The sequence below is a fragment of the Acromyrmex echinatior genome, chromosome 6, assembly GCF_024713525.1.
Source record: "Acromyrmex echinatior isolate Ae372 chromosome 6, ASM2471352v2, whole genome shotgun sequence".
NCBI classification, from domain to species: domain Eukaryota; kingdom Metazoa; phylum Arthropoda; class Insecta; order Hymenoptera; family Formicidae; genus Acromyrmex; species Acromyrmex echinatior.
The window spans coordinates 11,465,195-11,492,596 of record NC_141857.1 but is presented as its reverse complement, the minus strand read 5'-3'; the positions used below and the strand labels follow the sequence as shown (position 1 = coordinate 11,492,596).

The 27,402-nt window shown below is 36.4% G+C and overlaps 1 protein-coding gene and 1 pseudogene across 33 annotated transcripts in view; both read left to right on the top strand.

The window, feature by feature from the left end:
* Positions 1-27,402, top strand: part of LOC105148557 (intraflagellar transport protein 81 homolog) — a 588,627-nt gene that overhangs the window by 140,546 nt on the left and 420,679 nt on the right. The gene's annotated exons all lie outside the window — the stretch shown is intronic.
* LOC147909436 (general transcription factor II-I repeat domain-containing protein 2B-like) lies at positions 23,852-24,802 on the top strand (annotated as a pseudogene).

Here is a 27,402-nt window from a genome sequence, read left to right as displayed (position 1 = left end):
GTAGCAATATCAGCGGCCAGACCGTCGATCCTGGCTTCTAAGTCGGACGGTTTAGACTCTGACGACGATACGGCGGCACACTGCGCAGAATCACCCACGGTTTCAACTATTTTATCCGCCATTTTGGCTAATTTATCCAGATCCGTACTTTCGGTAGTCGCAAGAATGCTTCTAATGTGCGGTGATAAATGTTCAAAGAACACAGTTTTCATTACGGCGTCGTCACATCGTTTGTCAGAGTTTAAGTTACGAAGTCGACTGAGAATCTGCGACGGTTTCCCTGATGTAAGCACTTGGCCTTTTATTAATTGTCGCAGTTGACTTTCTGCTGACGCTGAAAAATTTTCAATGATACGCCGTTTTAATTTGGTATATGGTTCATTAATATCGGGTTCCGCGATGAGATCTCTGCAGCACGCGATAGCTTCTGCGTCCAGAGACATAATCACGTGATGCGCCTTAGTCTTTGCTCTGTGATTCGAGCGGCCTCGAAAGTGGCCTCGACTTGAATGAACCATATCACCGGATCTTTAATTAAGAACGGCGGAATTTTCGGAACTCTATATGAATCCACGCGCGCGACATTGCCTGCCACCTTGCCCTGCATCTGCTGAAGCATCGCTTGCAGTTGCATCACTTGCTCCTGCAATTCCTCGTTGGTGGGAGGAGCCATGACTATACGTGACGAATCGCGAACAATCAGTACTTCCTAACGACCTTAAATATTAATCGCTTACGCGCGCGCTATAAAAATTTCGATCGCTCAAAGTTAATTTGTCAATAATGGAGAAATTGTTAATTGACGTTCGTATAATTGATCTCGTGAAGAAAAGCGCGGAAGATCTACTTTCCTGTTTACCGGATTACGCACACTTAAAAACTAACGCGCTGCATACACAACTTGCCCGACTGCTATGCGGCGAAGTCGTCCTTCACAGGTCACAATGGCGGCGAGGTCGTCCTTGACAGATCATAATGGCGGCGACGGCGATGACGTCCTGAACGCCGGCTCCTGGGCTGATTCGTGCAATTCCCACGTCGGCGGAACGCTGAGCGCCTGTCGTTGGATATGTCTCTGCGGTGTTTCCAACGGCGAGAATTTTCCACTGGCCCCGGCCTTAACGATGGGGCCTTGCGACAGGTCACAATATCGACGATGAGCTTGCTGCTGCTTACGACGTCGGCGATGGGCCTCCTTGTCGGCTACTACGTCGGCGACGAGCTTCCTTATCGGCTACGACGTCGGCAATGTGCACTTCTGCTCGGTTCGAAACCAAGTTCGTCTCGATGTTGCTCGAACGACAGTTACCAGTTAATCGCTTCTTCCTCTCGATCACATCGGCCTTTAGATCTTGTCGGCCTTTTATATCACGATGGCCTTTCGTATCACAACGGCCTTTCATATCACATCACGTCGGGGTCACCAATGTGGGAAATCTGACTCAATGGATAAGTCAGAGTTCTTTTGACAAGCCCACGCTTGTCGTGTGATGTGATAAAGAAATTTACAATCGAGACTTAATTTGTAACTGTAAATATAATATTTATTTCACGAGTATAATTTTATACAAACGTACAGGACGAACACCTCTATTGATCTCTTAATATAATATTTCTTTTTTATTATTTTTTTTTACGCTGCTAAGCAACTCGTTACCAACACAATCCTTAAGCTTACTACGCTCGCTGCGCTAGTGAGGCATTAAGAATTCCCCACACAACAATTAAAGCTTTCAATACCTATAATAAATGGAGAAGAGAAAATACTATATTCGTAGTCTGATTTAGCAGATGTACGCACTTGTATGTAGCAGGTGTACGCACCATACATGATAACTTTTAAATCTTCATATCTTCTAACAGATCCCAAACTACATACACTTAACTACCACGTCTCCGTAGTCTAAAGGCTCAGGACGCTCGCACGGAATGCAAGAGATCCGGATTCGATTCCCAGCCGAGGCAATATTTTTCGCAATAAGTTTATTAAGATTAATTTGGAAAATTTGGGGGAATTATTAATATTTCAGATTGATTGCGTTGAAAGTCCGACAATCATATCGGCACGTAATTATCATTTCTGAAATTAATTTATTTATATGAATATATATTAGTTCAACATCTCAACACTTAGACCGTAGTAGCGCTTCGTATTTAAAGTAATGTTATTTAACATAAATGGTCTTGTTTCCAATCTTATTGTACATACACTTAAATTTATTCGATTCAATTGGATAAGACTATAGATCACTACATGACTGAAATGTTCATATCACTATTTGGACATCATTATTATTACAAGAGGAATATTACAAATTAGCCCATGATATCCATTTCGGAAGCGTACACAATTATCTGGTTTCTTATCCTTTAGAATAAAATCTTCACTTTCATAAACATGAAATTAATTCTTAAAAATTTTTAAGTTGGTTGTAGGACCTTCATGATGCTCTTAAAACAAACCTCTAATTACTGACTTGCCATAAGATTTTTCAATTGTTTGGTGCTCTAAAAATCTTTTACAAATTTGCTATAGAGGAGGTTAGTTAGTGGACATCATAAGTTTTTTATTTGCTTTAACTAAAATAAGAAATTGGCGGCATTCATTTCCATTTGGCAAAGAACTTTAAAGATCTAACTTTTCTTACAAATTCAGTAGGTAAACAAGGTGATATATTATCTATGAGATTATTCAATAATAAAATATTTACAGTATTGAGCCTTGCAGTTACTTTACTCTTTGACATAAGAAATTTTAAAAATCTCTTGATTGCTCCAAAGTCAATCAAATGCATTGATTTTAAAGGAAAAACTGTGATACATCCAACTCCTACCTTAACATCTAGAGGAGAATCACCATTGTGAATCAATATCATGCTTATTATGAAATGATTCATCAGTTCTAAGTGTACATGAAGTATTGGAAATTATATAATGGCCATCATTTCTCCAATCTTGTTCACAAGTCTCACAAACATGAAAAGAATTATGCTCTTTAATACATTTCACAAAAGCACAAGCAAAAGCATCACAAATAAATCTAAACTGTACAATGCTGTACAATGTACAATGTACAGTAAAATGCTTTCCGTTCAAATCAATATTAGTTTGTTGTACTTCTTTAAATTCATTCATTATATCTTTGAGATACATATCCAAAGAGTTAGGTTTGTGCTAACTGTATAAAAAATTTCAACAGGAAAAGGCTTGATACTCAATTTTGTACATATCTAGTTAATACGAGGTCTGTTCAAAAAGTATCGCGAATTTTGAATTTCCGCGGGTTACGTATATTTGATTTTCGATTTTTTTGGGGCGTTATGTTGGTACTCATGTCTCTCACTTATGCCGACAAGTTCGGCCATTTTGAATGTTCAGTTAATTTTTGACAGCTGCTTTGCTTGCACGTGTTTTGGCTCGTCTTCGATTTTTGCCTATTCCAAAAAATGGATCAAAGAATCTGTATCAAATTTTGTGTGAAAAACAAAATTAAGTGCGCGGACGCATTCCGAATGTTGACTGTGGCATATGGTGAAGCTACCTTGGACCGAAGCAACGTTTATCGGTGGTACAAAATGTTCTCAGAGGGCCGAGAAGATGTGAACGACGAAGAGCGTGCCGGACGCCCGAGCACGTCAACAACAGACGAAAACATTGATGAAGTGAAGAAAATAGAATTGGCCAATCGTCGAATCACCGTTAGAGAAGTTGCTGAGGACCTAAACATATCGATTGGCTCATGCCATTCGATTTTTACCAATGATTTGGGCATGAGACGGGTCGCCGCGAAATTGGCTTTTGCACCATGATAACACCCCTGCTCACACATCGTTGCTTGTGCGCGAATTTTTGGCCAAAAACAACACACTAATGATGCCGCAGCCACCGTATTCCCCAGATCTGGCCCCCTGTGACTTTTTCTTGTTCCCGAAACTGAAGAGGCCCATGAAAGGACGACGCTACGCTACGATTGAGGAGATAAAGATGGCATCGAAGGAGGAGCTGAACAAGATCACAAAAAATGATTTTTTGAAGTGCTTCGAGGATTGGAAAAAACATTGGTACAAGTGTATAATATCTGATGGGGATTACTTTGAAGGGGACAAAATAGATATTCATCATGAATAAATAAATAATTTTTGAAAAAACACAAAATTCGCGATAGTTTTTGAACAGACCTCGGCTACAGGCCAACATTCAGAAGGACTTTTATAAATAGAAATACCATCAAAATTAATATCAAACAGAAGTTTAGGACCATGTTTAATATTATTGCTCTTTCTTTCATTAATTCTCTTACTATTTTTACAAAACCTAGAGATTCATCGTTTGTAAGTTCTTTTGTTAGCACTTGCATGTCATATGAAGTGTATCTATTGTTTTTGGTAGTTTTGAATGATATCGTCTTAATATACTCAACAAGTCAGTAGTTGCTTTCAATATTATTTGATGCTTCACACTCCACTAAGCCAATTGCATATTGAGTAACAAGAATGTCATCGCTATTAAATTCATTGTTACTACAATCACTATCAACAACTCGATTTTCACTCATTGAATCTCCACGAACTACGAAAATCAAGATTATCAATGTTATTGTTATCAGTGTCATGATTAACGCTATCATCAATATCACTGATATCAAAATCATTAATTTGTTCGATTGGTAACTCAACATCGACAATATCGTGCATTAATATACTTTCAGCATTCTCAATTTTATTGTATTCTTTTGTGAACAATTTATCTATTTGTTTTTTTGCTATTCTAATAGCTCGTTTCTTTATAAATTCCGTAATTTTTAACTAAATTAATAAAAGCGTTGAAGTTAAATAACTTACTAGATGTATTTTTTACAACAGATTTTAATACTGTTAGATGTAAAATTTTTGTCTTGCAAAATGTTAGAAGCAATAACATTTGTGTCTCACAACTTAATTTTACATAACAAAATAGATTATCTCTTGAGAAGGAAGGGAACAGAAAATACTTATGTATCAAGTACTATCGATTAAACTTGAAGTGGTATGTTCTATTTCATTAGGATATTTCACAACAACGTTTGTAACGCAGCCTCCGTACTAATTTATAAATTTATGTAAATTAGCAAGTTTAATATAACATAACATAAGTTTAATATAACATTGTTACAAATTCATTACAAACGTTTTGTAATAAATCTCTTAGCATATATGTCCATTCCTACCAATATAAATTAATTTCAATTTAATTTATTGGGTCATCTAAAAAGTATCCGCGGTACTTTATATTAGATATATGACCATCAACATACATCTAGTGACAAAAAACCGCGGATACTTTTTAGATGATCCAATACTTTTTATTCTTTTTTTATTCTTACAAAGCTAGAAAAAGATACTTAGATAACAAAGTTTATCATTTTGACGTCATATTTTGGGTCTTTACTGATCATTATTGACATCTTAATAAAATCAAATTAACATTCGAATATCACAGATGATTGACATCATCGTCATTTTGATGTTATATCTTAGTCCTTTACTTGATCATTATACTATTCAACTTTCGACTTATGACATCAATATGACACCAATTATGTTATGAAAATGATGTCAGTATGCCGTCATGAAATGATGTCATATTGTCATCATGGAATGCCGTCGAATAAAATCTATGATCACTTTTTGGTCACTTGACGTTATTTGTAAACATGACTTGAATTTGACGTCAAAATGACGAACTTTGCTACCTGGGTAAAGAGTAAATTAAATCAAGATTAAAATTTAATTTATTTTGGTAGAAAATTTTGGTACAAAGTATTTTCAAATATAACTAACACTGTTATTATACTAAAGGTAAATTTTAATCTTTTTTTCACTCGCCTTCATGTTTGCTTTTTACTTGATGAACTTCTTCAATCTTCTTTTTTGAGAAAACACGATATGGACAAAACAATACTGTTCAATGGGCAAAAACAATACAAAATAAACAATAAACCCGTTATGACCCAAATAGGGTCATACTCAAAAGCTACGTCTGTAGATTCTCTGCAGATCAGCAGTTAAAGTATCACAAATCAAGTTACCTACTTTTGATTTTAAAACCGACGACATTCTTTACTTTAAAATGCAATCACGCATTAATTCGACCTAATTTGTATATATAAAAACGTAAGCCTCGAGTATCTCGAGGTCGAAAAGTCAAGAAGACACATGACTACTGTGAGAATCTCCGTTACTGCGAGCGCTACTGCGAGACATCGTAAGATTGTAATACATTGTGATAATAAAACTTCTTACACGAACGCTGGCCTATATTAATTGAAGGATCTCGAGTCCTTACCAAACGACACCGCCACGTCCAATCTGTGATTCCGCCACACCCTGAGCGGCACGTCGTATCTTGACGATATGTCTGGTTTTATATATATATATATATATATATATATATATATAACACACACACACACACACACACACACACACGCGCGCGCGCGCGCGCGCGATCCGTAAATTCTATAAACGGTACCCGGAGCGGCACCCTTGCACCCTTAGTGGTAACAACAAACCCATAAACTATCGACTGAAAAAGTTCTGGCTAATGTATGCGATTTTAAATTAACGTACACATAAATGTTTTTTCCGCCTATTTTCATATGACATGCAAATGATGTACGTGATCAGCGTGACGCGGGACAGCTATTAGTGCATGCGTACAAAGGTTGCGTTCAGCAGAAAAAGCAGCTTTGCAACTGTTGTAAAATTTTACATGATTCTTTATTATGGTTTTGTCTTTAGATTCCTCAATGGATCTAAATGTGTAAACCAATACCAAACACATATTCAAAAATTTTACAACAATTGCAAAGCTGTTTTTTTTGCTGAGCACAGTCATTGTGATAATGACTCGTGTTTGCTATGACATATATTCGCCGCGAGTTTTGTAAACATGCAATAATTTGTAGTTTGATGATGTATCACAATTAATGAACACAACGTTATATATTTATTTATCAAATATGTACATTGCGTAAAGAAATACAGGGTGCGTCACCAAAATCCGGACAAATTTCAATTCAAATTTTCCGCTATACTGTGCCTCCGCCAGAGATTGTTATTGGCGTCCAAGAAAGCCTGATGCTTCTAGTAAACAGTCATATTCTCAAAATGGCCGCGATGTTGAAACCAAGTGCGGAGTATAATCGAAGAGCCGCGATCATCGAAGACCTTCGCGCCGGGCGCTCAGCAACGGAAATAATTCGGTTCTTTGGATACCCGAGATTCACTGTTTATGACGTTGTGGCAAAATATACGGCTTTAGAACAATCCAACGAAGGTTCCAGTATGCTAGCGAGGAAGAGTCACTCGAAAGAACGCACCACGAGAATCCCTGCAGTCGTTGAAAGGGCTCAAACGCTGATTTCGGATGACCCAAGGCAATCGTTGCGAAAATTAGCATCGATTGTTGGTGTAAGCGAGCCAACAATGCGTCGAATTGCCGAGGAGGACCTTCGATACAAATCGTACACATTAAAGAGGCTCTCTGAGGCTGCCACGACAAGGAATTGTTCGATTTGTCCGGATTTTGGTGACGCACCCTGTATTTCTTAAAATATTTTTTAAATACTTTTAATTTGTAATACTTAAAAGATATTATTTTATATTATTATAAAAAACCAACACATATCCCGATCAGTTTTATAATTATTTTAAAAATAAAAATAGAAAATTTTGTTTAAACATACAATGTAAATGATTCAAATGTGCAGGAAATTGATCTCACTGAACTATATATACACTGGAATGGACATAAAAAAAAATTCGTGACTACAATTGAGCAGCCATCATTTTAGTTGATATTTGAGCGAATCAGAAACGTTCGCGCGCGCGCTGCGATATATCGATCGATGTATTATCGATAGAAATCTATATGGACATGAATAGTATGTAAACAAAAATAATGTCACTTCAATTTTATTAGTACATTCAATAAAATAACATTAATAATATTTTTCATATCCTACATTGTTAACACACGTGCAGAAATTGATACATTTAATACAAAAATTCTTACCTAAGAAATGAAATATCCTTTTTACTTCTCTGCCCACACTTTTTGTGTTTTCTTGCCCAGGCACAGTACTTTATGTTGATGCTTTGCACATTTTACAGTCATGCGATTTTATAATTTTTAAAAATAATTTTTCAAATAATACCCCATACACGATGATCTTGCTGACATATGCGTCTCACTAAAGAATACTAAGTGCGCATGAGCACCTGAAAGCTTCTAATTCGCTCATATATTGACCAAATTAAAATGGCGTTGATCAATTGGTGCCACGATTTTCTTTGCTTCACAGCGGAGGTGTCCATTTCAGTGTATATATAGTTCAGTGATTGATCCTCACACGAACACTTACATAACAAAAATTGTACAAGTGCTTATGGATTAGGTCTACTATGCTACAAAATTTAAACGCTAATTTAAAGTTATATAAATTCTTTAATCGGTCTATTATAATAAAATTCTTTCTTCTGATTGATCAATCAAATGAAGCAATTCAATTCAAAATCCAAGTTAACATTATTTGTCGAAATGATATCAGCTTGCTACTTAATATTGTAGCGTAGAGTATGGATGCACCCTAAAATCCGCAAATGTGCCATACGTAAAAATATCGTATTAGAATACGTGCATTTTAAGTACATAATTAATACGGTTTTGAAACCAACGCAATCATACGCGAATTAAAAACGCATTATACGCGCATTGGCGCTTCTTGAGAAAGGTTTCAGAATGGAAAGAATTGAAAAAAAAGGAAAAGGAAAGTAAAATAAAGAAAGGGAAAAAGGAAAAGTGAATAAAGGTGAAAAAATGAAGGAAAAGTATTAAAGAAAGCTTAACGTTATACGGAATAAATATTAGTATTCATATTAGTATCTTTGTGTTGTATTTTATTTTCAGTTATTAATAATTTTTATGAAAAGTAAAGGATATAGAAAAGAAAGGAAAATGGATATAGAAAAAGTATAGATATATGGAGCAAAATATTAATATTAATGTTATCTTTGACTATGTTTAGATAGCATCTTTAATTGGATTTAATAACATCTGTAATTAGAGATTTGTTCATGTCGCATGCTCTAACATGCTCTAAAATGCTCCTACCATAGCTACTCGCTCTAACGTGCGCTTGTTGAAGTGAGTAGAAACTATAGCAAGGGCACATTGGAGTGTGCTGGAACATGCGACGTGAACAAATCTTATGAAAAAATTGAAATTGGCCAATCATAACTACGAATGTTATCAAACCTGAATAAGGATGCCGTATAAATGTAGTATTTGTATATTCTATTTTCAGTTATTAGTAGTTTTCAAGAAAAAAAAGGAATTCATAGAAAGGAAAGGATTAGAAAGAAAAGAAAAGGAAGAGAAAAGAAAAGACAAAGGAAGAAAGAATGATATAAAAAGGAGTACAGTATTATTAGGAACAATATATTAATATTCACGTTAGCATCTCTAAGGGCCGGTTGTTCCATCTTTTGGTAAATTTTACCTGTTAAGTAAGTAGCAAGATTATCCAATCACATGCGCAGATTATCAGATTTACCTCACAGGTAAATTTATTAAAAGATGGACCAATCGGCCCTAAGAGTCTTTCACCAACCTCGATTAAATTAACTCACGATTACATGAGTTCTTTATGAGGCACATTTAGGCCCAATTTCACAACTCATTATTATCCATTATTATTCATTATTACTTAAAATAAGTTAAACCTCGATCAAAAATTAACCATCAGTTGTGAAATTGGGTTCTAATAAGTCCTACGTCGGTTAATTTAACTGAGGTTGGTGAAAAAGACCTAAATTATATTTTATTTTTGAAAGGAATAAAGAATTCATAAAAGGAAAATATAAGGTTTTTCAAGACAACGCACCTTAAGGAATACTCTGGAATCCTAAGCTAGATATCTTTCAATTCCGCATGACCATACCCAATCATCACCCAAACGAGCCGTTCTGTCGACCATCGCTAAGTTTTTCGATCCTTTAGGATGGGCTACTTCCGTCAGTATTACCGCCAAAATTTTTATGCAGCGACTGTGGTCCCTCCAATGTCTCTGGAATGACGAAATTCCTAGCCAACTTTTTGAGTTTTCCGACACATCGACTGTGACTTTCGCTGCCGCAGTGTATCTTCGTACAGTTAATATAGACAGCTCAATCACCGTCTTTCTTCTCGCCGCCAAATCAAAAGTGGCCTCTCTTAAAACTCCCACGATTGGAATTATCCGCTGCGTTGCTTCTCGCTCGCTTGATGCATTTCGCGTGCTTAGCGCTCTAACTTCCGAATTGCGAGTGTCACTGCTGGACGGACTCCACCATCACACTCGCCTGGCTGAGTCAGTCATCTTCCCGATGGAAAATCTTTGTCGCCAATCGCGTTTCGGCTGTGCACTTACTCCTTCTTGGAGTTTCATGGCATCATTCCGATACCAATCCCGTGGATTGGTCTCGCGGTCTCGCCCGATCTTTTCAAGACCCATGCTTTATGGTGGTCAGGCCCTACATGGTTGCATCATCCTCCCGAGTCCTGGCTGCCCATCGGTACTCTCCGATGTTCCTCTCGAAGAAGCCTCCGGTATGTGCTTTGCACGCTACTCCACGTGGGATCTCGCGTTATTCTTCGTAGCCAAAACAAACTACTGCTTATCTGTACCGTTTTCTAAATCGACTCCGACGCTCTAAAAACCCGCAAGCGAATATCGCGACTTTGCTCCCCAAAGAAATTCAGAAAAAAGAAAAAATGCTATTGGCTCAAGACCATGCAGTCAAACATGTTTCCCAATGAGATCGCGGCTCTAAAACATAAGCGCCTGGTACCAAAGAACAACTCGCTCTTTGTTCTTAATCCTTATATAAACGAAAATGGATTTATTCATATTCGCGGAAGACTCCGGCGAGCTCGCCTTCCAGGGGCGACGAGGGATCCTATCGTCTTACGCGCACCCGCTGATGGTCTTCATTATTCAGCATCATCTTCGAACGTTGCATGCCGGCTCTCAATTAACTCTTGTGTTATTGCGACACGAATTCTGGATTCTCCGGGCCCGCGCCACCGTTCGATCCGTTCTTTGTAAGTGCATACCATGCACGCGTGAACGCGCCGCCGTGCCCGTCAAACTCATGAACGACCTCTCGACTGTATCAACCGAATCGCTCGCGTCTTTGTTCATATTGGCGTTGATTACGCAGGTCCGAACGATTCCCGGTCGAGGACATAAATCGCAAAAGGCCTACATTGCTTTATTCGTCTGTCTCACGACCACAGCTTTACACTTGGAGCTTGTCAGCGATTACACCTCTCCTACCTTCGCGTATCGATTGTTTCGCTGAGGACTACTGACATCCATGTATTCTGATAAATCACGAAATCACGTTTCACGGCGCCGATCACGAATTGTCCAATGCACATGCAAAAACAATTCGTGATCCCAATTTCCGAAACCGACTCGCTACAGACGGAACTGCGTAGCACTTCCTATCCCCTCGCCGCACTTCGGCGGCCTGTGTTAAAAGGAGGCCGGCGTTAAAAGTTAAGCATCATTTAAAACGATGCATCGGCCTCTACACGCTAACTTTTGAAGAGATGTCCATGCTCCTCTGTCGGATCAAGGCGTGCCTTAATTCATGTCCGATCACTCTCATTTCCGATAATCTCGACGATTATCTCGCTCTGAGCCCCAGTCATTTTTCGATCGGAACCGCTCTTATCGCTCCCGCCGAATCAAGCGTGCTTGACTTAAATGAAAATAGACTTTCGCGTTGACAAATGGTTCAACAAATAATCGAAGGTTTTTGGAGGACTTGGTCCGGTGATTACTTGCATGTTGTTGCTTTCAACAACACCCAAAATGGCGCGTTATCCAGACTGTCCAAAGTCGGCCAAATCGTCCTCGTGCGTAACCCTTTGGCTCTACTGAGCCAATGGGAACTTGGTCAAATCACGGCATGTCATCGCGGTGATGACGATTTAACTCGTGTCGTAACTGTAAAAACAGGTTGTTCCGAGTACAGGCGACCAATCCAGGCGAATCTGAAGTGCGAACCACCGAAGTTCCATCGCGTATTATCGCTGCATTTTTGTCACCTAATGTTCTCGGTATACGCGTATCGCAAGGGCACTCAGTGTGCGAGAATTACTTGAGTCTCCGATGAGATTTGTCGGTCTTGTTGCTGCTCGCAATATACTTTCTTTCGAATGGCTGTGAGAAACTACTCGACGTCATACCAAGTGCAAATTACTTATGCATCTAATCGAACGCATTAATTATCGGATTATGAGTATCGCTTACCGCCCGTTTCGAACAAATCTTAATTCAACTCAACAATAATTTTGATACAATAATTTAATAATTTTGAATTTCTCTTTGTTAAAACAAAGAAAGTCGTTATTACACGCTGCCTTGGCGAGCGAGGTGACATCAGCGTCACAAACACACAAATAAGAGGCAATGGGAAAAAGAAGACTGAAAATAATTTAAAAATTGAGTAATACATTTTAAGTATTATACTGTACTATACATTTTTTTTTACAAAACATTAATTTATTTCTTACTTTAAGAATAATAATATTTAGAATTTGCGATGTCTACAATTGTATCAGTAGGTCATACATTAGAAGGGAAAAGTAACATTTTTTACATATGTAATAGCTATCACTTCCAGTTTAGAGATAAAAATTATTCATTATCTTAAGAAACTCTCATTATTACTCTACTATTGCATTTATGTTTAAAGTGATACATATTTTAAGAGATATATTGATTTTTCACAAGTACGATTGTTACTTTTATCCTGGGGGCTACTTTTATCCTAGATCGAAAGTAATACACTATAAAGATGAAACATTTCTTATTTTCGAGAAAATACATTAAAAATTTATTTTTTTATATAACATAAGAGATACATTTTTTATTTAAGATAATTGTTATAACAAAACAATGTTTATGTAATTTTAAAAACAAATTATCTTCAGTAAGCAACAAATAAAAAGTAATTATAATATAATCTCAAACAATTATCATTATCTAATATCACAAATAGATAGCTTTGTACTTTTAAAAATACTCATTTGCCTACGTAGGTATATAAAAAAAAAATATCGACTTTTACTCTTCACAATTATGACGCATGTAATTAGAATTACCTTTAGTGCATTTATAATGAAACCAGTTCTTACATTTTATACACTGAATCCACTTCTCTCCAGGATGACTTTTTGTTTCGAAGGAATCCAAACAAACCAAGCATAACCAATCATTTCTGTTTGAAGAATTATCGTTTTCTGTTTTAATCTTTCTGTTTTTATCTTTCTGTTTTTATCTTTCTCTTTTTTCATTGTTTCTTTGCACTTACCTTTTCTTTTATTAGATGTTTTCTTTGTCTTTTTTTCTGTCATATTCTTGTTCAATAATCATTTTTTCTGGAGTATCAGTTAGTATCTGTTTTTCGCCTCTTACGTTCTCTGTTTGGAGCCTTGAACCAGTATGTGGAAAGGGCATGTGTCAAATATCTTGAGGTAAAAAAGAAGTAGATGCAGTATGATTATCGCATATAGAGTCATCGCATGTAGAGTCATTGCATGTAGAATCATCAATCTGTAAACAATATTACAACTTAAAGATTGTATATGTGAGAAATACAATTTATAGAAATCAATGTCTTAAACGGTCTAGCTGGTCGATCTTAATTGCTTGTATGAATCTGTGTGAATTTATATACCTACTATACGTATGTAGTACGAAATGCAAACTCTATCAAACTACCGCAATAATATCACGAATTAAATTGATTAGCAATTTAACAATTTGATGTTTTTCTTAGAACGATCTTAATAATGCTAAGTGGCATATTACAGTTTGCGTTTCAAGACCGAAAAATCATTTCAGCGTGCAATTTATAGGACTATACATAGTATATAAATTCATAAAGAATCACACAAGCAATTAAAATGCAGCTATACCGTTTAATAAAGTTAGGCATCAATCTGTAAATTGCTTCACATCTGTAATCCACTTAGACCTGGTTCGGGAATAATTATTTGAATGAGATTAGAGAGAATCATTATTATTGTGAGAAATATTTTCTTTTTCAATGGTTACATTTTGAATAGAACATTGCTTTGAATAGAATCACCTTGAACAGAAGCTATCAGTGGTCAATCCGTCACAGCAGAAAGCGCAAAGTCAATAAATGTGAATATGTTCCTATTAAATAGATTTTTTCCAGCACATTTAAATTTCCTGCTATAGCATTTGTATCAGTGATCGCAAGAAGAAAAGCCTCTTTTACAATGCCAGCAATGTGATGGATTGGTCATGATCTTATCGGAGTTACTGCGCATCTCCAATTATCAGAGACAGTGTTAAGTGTGTAGTGCCTAAGGGAATCAACTAATCGAAATTCTTCTTTTCCATGAAATGGGAGGAAAGGAAAGATTCTGATTAGTTGATTCGCTTATGCACTATGCATTATGCGTCATGTAAAAGTCTATGCTGAGTCCTTATTTTTTTTTGCAGATTCCGACGATGCTTGTGTACAGCCGGTCACAGAAAGGTTGTTTTTTTTCGATGGGTTTCGGAATGCAGCTCACCGAGCAACTGGTTCTTATTTATAGATCCATGGGTAAGAACCAATCACTCGGAGAGCAAGCTGCGTTCTGAAACTCATCGAAGAAAAAGCGTTGCAATCTTTCTGTGATCAGCTGTACATGTAGAACATATACTCATAAAAACTAATCTCGTTAAGTTGGTTTAAACGGAGAAAACTATTTCCTACAAGCGCATAGTTAGGCCCTGCGCACAATAGAAGGAATAAGAAATTAGGAATAAAAAAAAACCGATTTCAACCTATTAGAAATCATGTATTCCGATGTATCCGATTTTTGATAGGTTGAAATTGTTTTTTCTTTATTCCTAATTCCTTATTCCTTCTATTGTCCGCAAGGCCTTAATCAATATGTTGGGCGTGCTTCTCACCTGGATGTTTTCTGGGTGCTATGTCATCCTTGTTTAATATTCGATAAATAACAAGAATAGAGTGATATCTGAGTAGCACTTGGATGGAAGTATGAACATAATCCTAATTAATTAAGTCTCCAGATAAATACAAAGGTCAATATGATCAGAACATGAATATCGTATATATAGTACACAAAAAAGCGAAAATGTAAATCAAAATTAAAATGAATACACAAAAGTAGCAGTCGGCAATGTCCCTGTATGTATATGTGATTTCTAATTCACAGGAATTCATTTTCCTATGTCCTATTGAGCGGAACTTAGCGACGCGGAATCAATACGAGCCGCTAGTCCGGTAGATCTAGGCCGGTATTTATAGTCGATTGTTATTTCATCTCAAGTAAAATCGTAAGATGCTAATGCAGCTCTGATTGTTCGTGATTTCTTTCGGTTCTTTGGTTCGTGACTTCTTAAGACCGTACTTAAGATGGTCTTGAATATAAGATCTGATTACGAATATCGGCCCTAAAGCAGGGAAATGAAATTTTACTGCAGTGTATGCTTGCATCGCAATATTTCGTCGCTGTGACCAATTTCTTAACCTGAATAGTCATTGACTAAATCACGGTTTATGAGACAGAGCGATACCTTTTTTGTCGAACTTTTACTTATTTTTATGCGAAAACATATCGATTGGATGTATTTTCATTACTATTATTAAACCCGATTAAGAGTGCCGTACAAATGTGGTCACAGTTTCTCAATGATATTATTTGGATAACCTAGACATTTAATTATGCGAAAATACATCGACTAAAAGTATTTTTATCAATATTTGAGGTAACCAGAAACAATATTATATATTGAGTATGGGAATAAGTTTCCGTCCTTTTTAAATGAAAAAGATGTGTTTATTTAAACAAATCTATATAAGTGAGTTTATTCAAAGTATGCTCCTTCGGAAGCGACAACTTTCTCCCACTTTTCTGGTAATAAACGGATTCCTCGAATGAAAAAATCTGGTTCTTTTGAAGCGATCCATTCATCAAGCCATTTTTTGATACCTTCATAAGAATTGAATCGTTCTCCAGAAAGGGCCGACTGCATGGATCGGAACAAATGAAAATTTGAAGGGGCAATGTCCGGTGAATACGGCAGGTTGGGCAGAATTTTCCACTTTACTCCTTCCAAGTATTTCTTGATCGGTTTTGCAACATGTGGCCTAGCGTTGTCATGTAACAGAATCAGCTTGTTGTGCCTATTATCCCATTCCGGTCGTTTTTCTTTCAAAATTTGGTTTAAACGTATCAGTTGTAGCTGATAACGATCGCCAGTGATGGTTTCGGACGGTTTGAGTAGCTCATAATATATAATACCTCTTTGATCCCACCATGCACAACATAATCTTCGAAGCATGGATATTTCGTTTTGACGTGATGGACCTGGTTCACCTGGCATCACTCATGCCTTCAAGCGTTTAGGGTTATCGTAGTAGATCCATTTTTCATCGCCAGTTACGATGTAAACCCTTCCTTTGTTGTCATGACGAAGCATCTCGCAGATGACCAAACGTCTTTCCATGTCTCTCTCTTTCAATTTGTATGGCACCCAATTTCCTTCTTTTTGCACCATTCTCATTGCGTATAGAAGTTTTCCAACAATGGATCTATCAACATTTAATTCTTTTGCCAACTTATCGAGCGATAAACACGAATCTTCTTCGAGTAATGCTTGCAATTCTGCATCTTCAAATTTTTTCGGTGCACTTTCGCGTTCTTTGTCACACACGTCAAAATCACCACTGTTGAATCGCCAAAACCATTCTTTACAACTAATTTTCGATGGAGCATGCTCACCGTAAATATCTAGGAGCAAACGATGCGTTTCCGCAGCACTTTTCTTTAAAATAAAATAATGGAGTAAAACTTCCCGCAAATGTTGCTTTTTTGGAATAAATTCCGACATTTTCAACGCAAAAAAAGTTACTCTTTCTTACGCTTCGAACGAATGCCATCTATTGGGCTCAAAAGTTTGGACACACAAAAACATGTCAAAAACATGTCTTGCCGTTCTATCAAACACACGAGCAATGCTACTAACGATATCTTTCTGCAATGGGCGGAAACTTATTCCCATACCCAATATAATATAACTTTAGTCACAATCGCACTTATTCAATTTCTCCGTGAAAAAACAATAACTTCAACTTATAATCTCTGCAGAGTGTAGAATGTGTAAAATATGCAGAATCGTCGCAATGCTTACAATGTTCGCTGACCATATGTGATATGACCATGCCACATTTATCTCTTGCGTAAAAAATTTCAAAAGGACATTACCCCTAATCTGTAGCGGCAACGACGACGCCGACGACGACGATGACGACGTTTTTTAATTTTTTTTATGAAAGTTTAAGATTTGTATTTTGCATCGCAATATACAAGCTAAGCTCCGTTCGTAGAGCATAAATAAAAACACTTTCATTATATATTCCGAACAGTTACAATCGATTGAGCACACTTAAAACTTGATTGGTTCAGCCCTTATTGAGATCCGGTAATTTCGATCTCGCGCAACTCGCCGGCATCAGATATACTAGTTTATTATCCTCTGTATAAATAGTGTCGGGAATTCTTTTACAAATTAATTCGTACAATCCAGGTGTATTTTTGTTCTTTACTTCACTTATGATTACGAAATCTTTCGTGTCTAGTTCAAACTGTTTATCATTGAGTATCAATGTCGTTCTCGCTGAGATATACGTCATAAACGTGAAACTCCTTTTCTCTATCACCACCGAGAAATATGTTTACGTATTTTTGTCCTGGTGACTTCAGTTGATTATGCAACATACTCCTCACGAATTTGTTGCTAATGCTTCATTAGGCGTTTCATAAACGTCTTCGACTAAGGGATAATGTGAACGTTCATACGATAATTTATGTGCTTCACTCGATGTAGAATTGTGTGAATCCGATGTGACATTCGATTTTTTTATGCATTTCCTTTTAGACGACGATGTTAATTGAAGTCATGTATTATCCATTCAGAAACCGTCACCATCATTATCATCATTGCCATCATCATCATCTTCGTTGTCTTTAGATTTTTTTTTCTTAATATTTATATTCTTCACAACAGTGACTTCTTTTCTAATTGGTTGAGCTTCCTTACCAGCGGTGTTTACGACAATCTGTTTCGACGATAAAGTGCCTCTCCAACGCTGCATCTTTCTCTATTTTACCGGCTTTCAAAGCGCAATACTTTTTACGAATCGAATTATTCGTTTTCGTAATCTGCTTCGCTACCCTCTCATGATCCTTCAGCTCCTTACTGCTATCCATGTTGTATTCGAGAGGGAACATTGACAACAACTAACCATGTTACGCATACTCATTAAATCCTTTTCTTTATTATCCATTTATGAGCGCACTGTCTTTGTCTATCATTACGAATCCATACTTTTGCTGCGAACACAGTTCGCAGAAATCCTCGTAAGACATGTCGGTGTTTATGGTTATTGTATATATGTTTCAAATTGGTATCATCTGAACAGGATCAACAAATTTGCATTATCACGTATAAGATAATGCTTCGGTATCTTTGTCTGACAGAGAGAGAACAGTCTACATCCGCGTGTCGGCCCATCGCAAAGTAGTCTCTGATCACTTCTTGCTTATCGCATGCCTCGTCATCAAAGATAAAAATGGAATTTGGAAGCGCCTCATTCGGAGACATCGCTGTTTTTGGAGAATGAAAAATAACCAATTTTTTCAATCGGGGCTAATAAATTCTCTAAGTATCGATATTTTGACTGCTGCAATAACTTCGAATACACGTTTTCAAAGCGTACGTATGGACTTTCCAATAAACTTATCAGCACCTTTGTTTTGCCGCAGTTTGGTGGATCACAGATAATACCATGTGTAGAAATCGGTAGCGTATTTCCATGCTTGCGCATTTCTTTTTCAGTTTGTACTTTGTTGGCATTAGTCACTTTGATCGTTTGCGATTGTCGCACGAACCTCATATCTTCGCCTCTCCATGACACTGATATAAACTGAAAAATTGTATCGAAAGTGGACCTATTTATATACGCGCGTATAGAGAAATTGCTCAGTATTGAAAATGTTTCTTACCGTGTCGGATAACTGCGATGTATATAACTTAACTGCCAAAGAGTTGGAATATATGCCGAAAATTATTTTGCTACGAGAATTTAAGAATTACTTAGATCTGTGGGACAGATTATCCGAGCATATAAACGCTGATTCAGAGATTCAACATCGTCGGTGCTTGAAACTACACTATAATTTGCCCTGTCATCGATTGCATATCCATGATCTGGCACCGTTTATAAAAAATTGTCACAAATGTCAACAACAAAAGACCGTGGCTTTTTAAATCATGTGATAAACGTACTTCCGATCGAATTGTATATCCCCGGATATCAATTTTATGATCCAGAAACGCATTTAGAAAAATGATTATAAAGAGGCGATCGAGACATTAATTCATTGGACGCGGCGTGTCGTGATCATGACATAGCTTATATATATTCGCTTATATATATTCGCGGAGTGAAGATCTCGCGAAACGACATGTAACTGACAAAATACTCACCGAAGAGGAAACACATTACCGCGAAAGACTTGACTCTCGGAGAAAGAGTTGCTGCTACAGCCGTTTGGGTGGCTAAGACTAAGAGGTGAAAGCCAAGACGAAAATCGGTATGGGTTTTAAAACGAAGAAGAAGAAGAAGTCAACAAAAAAGCGATGGTATCATATCTATTCTATCGTTGCTGGTCATCGGCTCGTTGGTCGGCGATGCGGCAGAAATCGTGATAGCTATAAACGATAACAAAGTCGCGCAGCGTCAACTGGAAGAACTAAACGACACAATCGCTTATAGAAGGTCATGGAGTTTACCTCGGTCCGTATAAACATGAACGAGGAATCTCAACCGAAAAAATTTAAAAAAAAAAGAAAAATAAAAAAACGATAAAAATGTCAAAGGGTATAACTACCAACGTGCAACTGCAACAATTGATAAAACGTATGCACATTCCGTATTTTAGAGGTATTTTTATTCGTACTACATTACCAACAGGAATAAGTATTGAAACAAAAGCGATATCGTTTGGATTATGCCAAGGGACAGATACTTATTGGCGTACGCGAAGCGGGGAGATTGTTCTGTTTACTTTGATAGTTTCGGCAATCTTCGACTGCCGAATTAGTACGTGACGCAAATTGAGTATAATCGCCTTATCAATGTACGATCAAAATAACTGTGGACAACTGTGTCTACGGTTTTTACATATGATTGTCGATCATTTTAAAAACTGACGTTGCACTGTTCCAACTCAGTATTCATTTAAATACGTCACTGACATTTACGCTGACCGGTAAGAATAGCATCTTCGCGGCCTGTTATTTTCCGGCCGTAGATTTGAGCGTGATCACGAGCTCGATCTGACAGACTTTAAAACTTACCATACTATATCTAATATAAATTTATCGAATAATAAATTTTACTTTGACGAAGATGACAAGGAAATTATCATTCCCGAAGGACGTATGAAATACGTGACATAAACGAGTATCTAAGACGTGCAATTTTACAATCTCGTCCCAATGATACTGCGAGAAAGAAAACGCTTCGCAAAAAGGAAGAGTACTCATTGACTATTCGCGCTAATAATAATACAAACAATGAAGAGCGAGATCAAATGCGCTTATCGAGTAAATTTCATCAAACTTCTCAACATTGGATCGCTGTTAAGATTTTCATCAAATCACGTGTTGAAACCACGACAATGGCACGAATCGGACATATCGATAAATTTCGTAATCATCAATAACGTAAACATCACTCGCATTAAATGCAACGTGATTGCGGGTGCGTACAGCAACGACAAATGTATGCACGATTTCGCCGAGCATGCCGCCAGGATATACGTATAAGCGTATTGTGATTTGGGTCGGAAAGACCGACACAAATCATTTACCTTCCGATCATAGTACGGAGCATTACGGATGCTTCGCATTGTAGACCAAGACGGACGATTGCTCGATTTTCGCGGAGAAGAGCTCATCGTTAGATTGCATATACGAAGGCGACAACAATAGTGATACGATAACGATAACGTGAGATACTTGTTCTGAACGAGCAGACGAAACAAACTAGAGACATATTTTGTGCCAGAAGTACGACAGCGATGAAAAACATTTGATCATTCAGTAGAAAAAAATTCATTGCATCCAACGTTAAAATTTTACAATCATTTTTACAATCTTTGTTGTACCTTTGGCAAAATATCTGATATGGCTGGTATCTTGAATATTAGAGGCAAACCGATTTTTGACAATCACATCGTCAAGATCGAGTACAATTTGTCAACACGACGTTTGGACATAGCGACGAGATAAAGATACTCAACAGCAGATTTATACATGCTACAATATGAAAGCGCCCTCTACGTCAAAAGAAGATTGATATCAAAGAAAGAAAATGTACAAAAACAGCCAAAACTTGGAAGTAATTGCATAGCTTTTATGTTTGATGAGATTCGATATGAATTTAATAGTGTGGAGATTGACCGTAACGTTGGAACTAACTAGTACCCTAAAGATCTACACAACGTTATCAATGGACATTGCACGAAGTTTACATAATGCTGGATTTACACTGAACATATCGTGGAAAATCTAATGACAAATAATTTTAATTTTTATGTGGTCCTCAATACGTTGTTGGGCTTTTACAAATATTACAAACGTGTGATAATCAACGCTCATCATGAATTGATTTTGATACGAGCACACAATAGTAACCGGGAGGTCCAGCGACAGAGCCGACGCTTGAATTATTCAAAGTGGCAAATGCCTCACGTTGCATTGAATGAAGTTAATAAATTATCCATGCTATGAGCCTTGGAAAGTGAATGATATCTAAGTATAAGTTTCCTTTCCTGAAAACTGTACGTATTCCCTATTGCCGAGCACGATGAACCATTCCTGGGCCATCAAGACTACTCAACTAGATAAAACACGATATATTATCTTTACTATGCAGACTAATAAAAAAAATAACACATAAAATGACAACACATAAAACTCACTTCGACCACTGTAAATTAACCAACATGACACTTTATTTAAATTCAAAATTTTATCTGTACGATAACCTGAACCTTGATTTTGACAAACATAGAATAGCTACTTTGTATGGTATGTGTATACGTTTCTGAAGTTTCTTACTATGAAATCTCGCGCGAAACATATGAAACGTTATTCAACCTGGATGCCTTTTGGAACGGTTATGCTTTTGTAATCTGTTCGCGACAAAACGAGTCCGTCAAGAGTGGATATAAAATTTGAATTCAAAGAGAATATATCCGCGAAAACTACAGCTTATTACCTTATATACATAACCGCGTGATCGAATATCAAATTAGTCCAATGTCAAACGTAATACGCAAGATTACGTAAATTATGGTTGATAAAAGAAAAATACGTCCTCCTCTTTTCAATATAAAGAATAAAAAGATATTTTGTGATCAAGCACAATCTCAAAAAGTCGTTCACCATGATCGTACCAACGTTTGTGGATGGCAAGGACCCGCCTATATTCACTGCATATCAACGCGCGCGCGTAGGAGTGAATACAGGCGCTTAAAGACGTGAATTTGTTTAATGCAGTGAATATAGGCGCGTAAAGATATGAATTTGTTTAAACTTCGTCGCTGTTTCTCAACGGTTTCTTGCCATCGAAATGTACGCGTTAAAAAGTCTGGTATGAGATTATAAAGTTTTGGTGATCGATATTGTGAAAAATAGTGTTACGTGAGATAGTGCTCCGTTTCATAATACTAAATGTAAAAATACTATATGTGATAATGCTGAGTGCACTAGTGCTTATTAATGGAATAAAATATGATACGATGTAAATATTATTGTATTTCTTATTGGTGTAAATATTATTTCTTATGGTGTAATCTTGCTAGCGAATTTACGTAGAGATGGATAGGTATGTGCAGTCTTTTGATAGGGCATCGAAAAAAATCTTTTTTGCATTTATTAATAATAAAACCCCTGTCTTCTATGATTATCAACTCTCTGTTGTTAAAAAGTATATTCTTCATAGACATTACAATATTAACATTCCAATGAATATAGTACGAAATGTGGCCAGGAGAAACATGATTCAGCAATTAAAGTTCGTTTACCAAGAAGCTTGTAATTCGAGTTCTGATACTATTACATCTTCAACAAAAGCCATTACTGCATTATATGCCATATTTCATGTTATTGCCAAACATTCGAAACCGTTTACATGAATTCGTAAAGGAATGCCTCATCGCAACAGTACAGTCATTCCGAGACTCATTGACTCTTGAAGAAGCTGCTAGCATTCTATTAAGTGCCAATGCTGTGAAATCTCGGATAAATTGTATTGCTTCGTCCTTACAAGAAAAATTAAAATCTTTATTAGAATCTTGTTCTTTTTTTTATGCCTCGATGAAAGTACCGATAATCGACATGTGAGTCAATTGAGTATTTTTGCTCAAATCGTACAAAATGATTTTTCATATATCGAGGAACTTTTAGATTTTCCATTGTATGGAACAACAACAGGCAGTGATCTTCGAAGCTGTCAAACTCTTGAAAAATTTGGCACTGATTTTTCAAGATGTTCAGCAATTGTAACTGACGGAGCGAGAGTAATGACAGACTCGAAAACTGAATTTCTTGGTCAAATAAGGCAGCGAGATTTAAAATTCCCTTTTATACACTGTATAATTCATCAAGAAGCGTTATGTGGGAAAGTAATTATGCAAATTGTTACAAAAATATCATGTTGTTAATATCATTAAAGGCAGTCACAAATTTCTTTCGCATAAGAAGTTTCAACACTTTCTCGAAGAGTATAACGCAGTTTATACAGATGTGCCTCTATATTGCGAAGTTCGGTGGCTTAGTGCAGAGAAATGCTTAGAAAAGTTCTTTGCTAAAGAAAAGAAATCTTTCTTTTCTTGCAAGAAACTTTGGATACAAAATTTGATGAATTTAAATCTTTTTTTTTTAATTTAGACTCGCTTTGCGAGCTCGCTCTTCTAACAGATTTAACAAACCATTTGAATAATTTTAATTCTTAAGCTGCAAAAGACTAATCAAACTATTTCTCAATTAGTTTCACATATTGATTCGATTCGCAAGAAATTAACATTGCTCAAAGATCATATTGGAAACAACGTTTCATTTTTATCCATCTTGCCAAATTCTCTTTGAAAAATATGATATTAGCTGGCTGCAATTTTCAGAAACATTTGTTTTTATTCCCTAACAGATCAATTTAATACATTTTAATGATTTCGAGAATCTTAGAAAAGATTTAATCTTATTTGAAAATCCTTTTACTGTGCAAATCGAAGAACAAAGCCTAGATCTTCAGACAAAACTTTTGCGATTTGCAATGCGATGTTTCTTTAAAAACATGAAAAAGGTGTTGACTTTTTAAAAATTTTAAATGCATCGCAGTATCCATCTCTCAGAAAATTTGGTCTTCGAACTTTGGTTTTTCTCCATGTTTGGCTTCACATATTTATGCGAACGCTCTTCTTCAAAAATGAAAATAATAAAAATGATTAACGGTTTTCTTTGAGCGACATATTGTTATCCTCGCTGATGCGAATTGGTTCTTCCGACATCTCTATGGGTACACCCCTATTATCAGTAGAATCAAGCAAACGACTTAAAAATAGGAATAATTTTTATATATGTAATTGACTGTTTTATTTTTTTTATTTTCTTTGGTCCTTTTTTCTTTTTGTATAATACGATATATAATTTTACTTTCCTGCCAAGCCACATTTGATTTGATTTTTGTTTTTGTGGAATAGTTTCCCTACTGGGGAAACCACATTAAAAAAAACGCAACTTACAATAGTACCTCACGGGTGTTGTGAAAAGCTATTGTCAAGATGTATGTTATCATAATTATGTAATGTATTAGAAATTACGTATTAGAAACTATTTAAGATATAAGTATATCGTTACAGGAACAACGAATAAGTTAACAACAGAAAATTTATGTTAATAGATAAATTATTTAATAAAAACATGTTTCAATAATAATTTGGCGGAAGGTGCGCCAGTATATTTCTATCCACGAAAAGAAGGCAATGCTCTGTATTTGGTGGGATCAACAGGGTGTAGTGTACCATGAGCTGTTGAAATCTGGTCAAACAGTCACAGGGGATCTCTACCGAGAAACAATATCCGTTTGAGCCGAGCATTGCAGAATATGAAATGAGATAGCATAAAGTGATCTTGCTTCACGACAACGCTCGACCTCACGTCACAAAACTCGTTAAGGAAAAATTAGAAGCACTTCGCTGGGAAGTGCTACCCCATGCGGCTTATTCACCAGACTGTGCCCCTTCCGACTATCACTTGTTTCGATCGATGGCACACGCACTTGCAGAGGAACACTTCAATTCTTATGAAGATATCGAAAAATGGGTCTCTGAGTGGATAGCCTCCAAAGATGAGTCATTCTTTCGCCGCGGAATTCGCTTACTGCCCGAAAGATGGGAAAAAGTCATCGCTAACGATGGACAATATTTTGATTGATGTACGTTTTCATCTTGTTTCTTAAATATAATCATACTTTTTGCATAAAAACGGACGGAACTTTCCGATATACCTAATATACTTGACATTAGACTATATTCGATCACGCGATTGTGTATGATATAGCAATAGATGGTTGTATTCGCGGGTACATTCTCTTTGAATTCAAATTTTATATCCACTCTTGATGGACTCGTTTTGTCGCGAGCAGTCAATGGTTACTAAAGTAAATCCTTTCAAAAAGGAGTGTAATTGGAAAGATGGTTCATTTTTTTCACGAGGGATTTGATAGTAAGACGTATGGAAACATAAATACATATCATACAAAATAGCGGCTCTGCGTTTGTCAAAGTCTAGATTCAGATCATACCATACGATAAAATTCAGAGTTTAGATAAAGTTTCACATTGATTAATTTACAGGTGTCGAAGTAAATTTACGTGCTGTCATGATATTTTTTTTATCAGTCTGTAGACCAAAAATAACGTATCGTGGTTTTTTTCAGCTGAGTCTTGTTGGCCCAGGAATGCTTCGTTGTACTCGACAATAAGGGATACTCATATAAATCGCACGAATGAAGACTCATACTCAGATATCATCCGCTCTCTAAAGCACACAGCATAGATAGTTTATTAACTTCGTTCAATGCAACGTGAGACATACTCTCACTTGCTCGTATCAAAATTAATTCGTGACGAGTGTTAATTACCACACGTTTGTAATCCTCACAAAAAGTCCAACAATATCCTGAGCGGTACACAAAAATTAAAGTATTCATCGTCTGTCATTATGCTTTTCGCGATATCATTAGAGTCGATAAATCCAGCATACTATATGCGATTTCATTAAAAAACATATAACCCTTCATATGTTACGTTCATATGTTGCTATTGAGATTTTCTTCGTTTTTTGAGTCAATATATTTAAACAATTTACTCGGGGATCGGAGATTAAGTTGTGCGGTTAAGAATCGATTAAGAATGCGTTCACTGGGAAGTACTAGATAATTTATAAGAAGGGTAATCTTGAATCCGGTGCCAAAAAGATCACGAAGTTTATAGGCGAATCTACGTGGATTGCCTTTTAGAATGTTTTTGTAACTAGGAAAGGTGAGATTGACCTCCAATTTCTTTAGAGTGTAGACGGGTTCGCGGAGTGCGTCTACCGATTGGCGCTAGTTTTTGAAAATAGAGGAAAGGGTCTTGGTTTGAAATAAGGGCCGATTTAATTAAAACCTTAAATCTCTTTTCTCTTTGTCTTGTCCGTCTTTAGTAATGTGGAGGTAATGCAAAAATATTAATAATGTTCCGGAGAACTGCCGTAAGACGGGGGCCACGCTATTGGCAGCGATAGTCGCAACTGCCCCTCGGATACCCATATATATATATATATATATATATGATATAAAAAAAATAAATAAATATATATATATAAAAAAAATATATATATATATTTATATACATACATATATATATATGTTTTGTGTGTGTGTGTGTGTGTGTGTGTGTGTGTGTGTGTGTGTGTGTGTGTGTGTGTGTGGGTGGTGTGTGTGCTTGTATGTAACTGAAGATCAGAGATTTAAGTTCCGTTAGATTCCGATTCGATTCAATGTTTTCGTTTATTAAAAGAAACAAAACAATGTGAAAGAAAAATATGGAAGTGGTTCTGATGAAGCGCGAGGATAGTTCTCACCTTGATTCGACTATACTGGATAGGTTTCTACTTATAGTTTGCGAATGAATGACTGAATGACT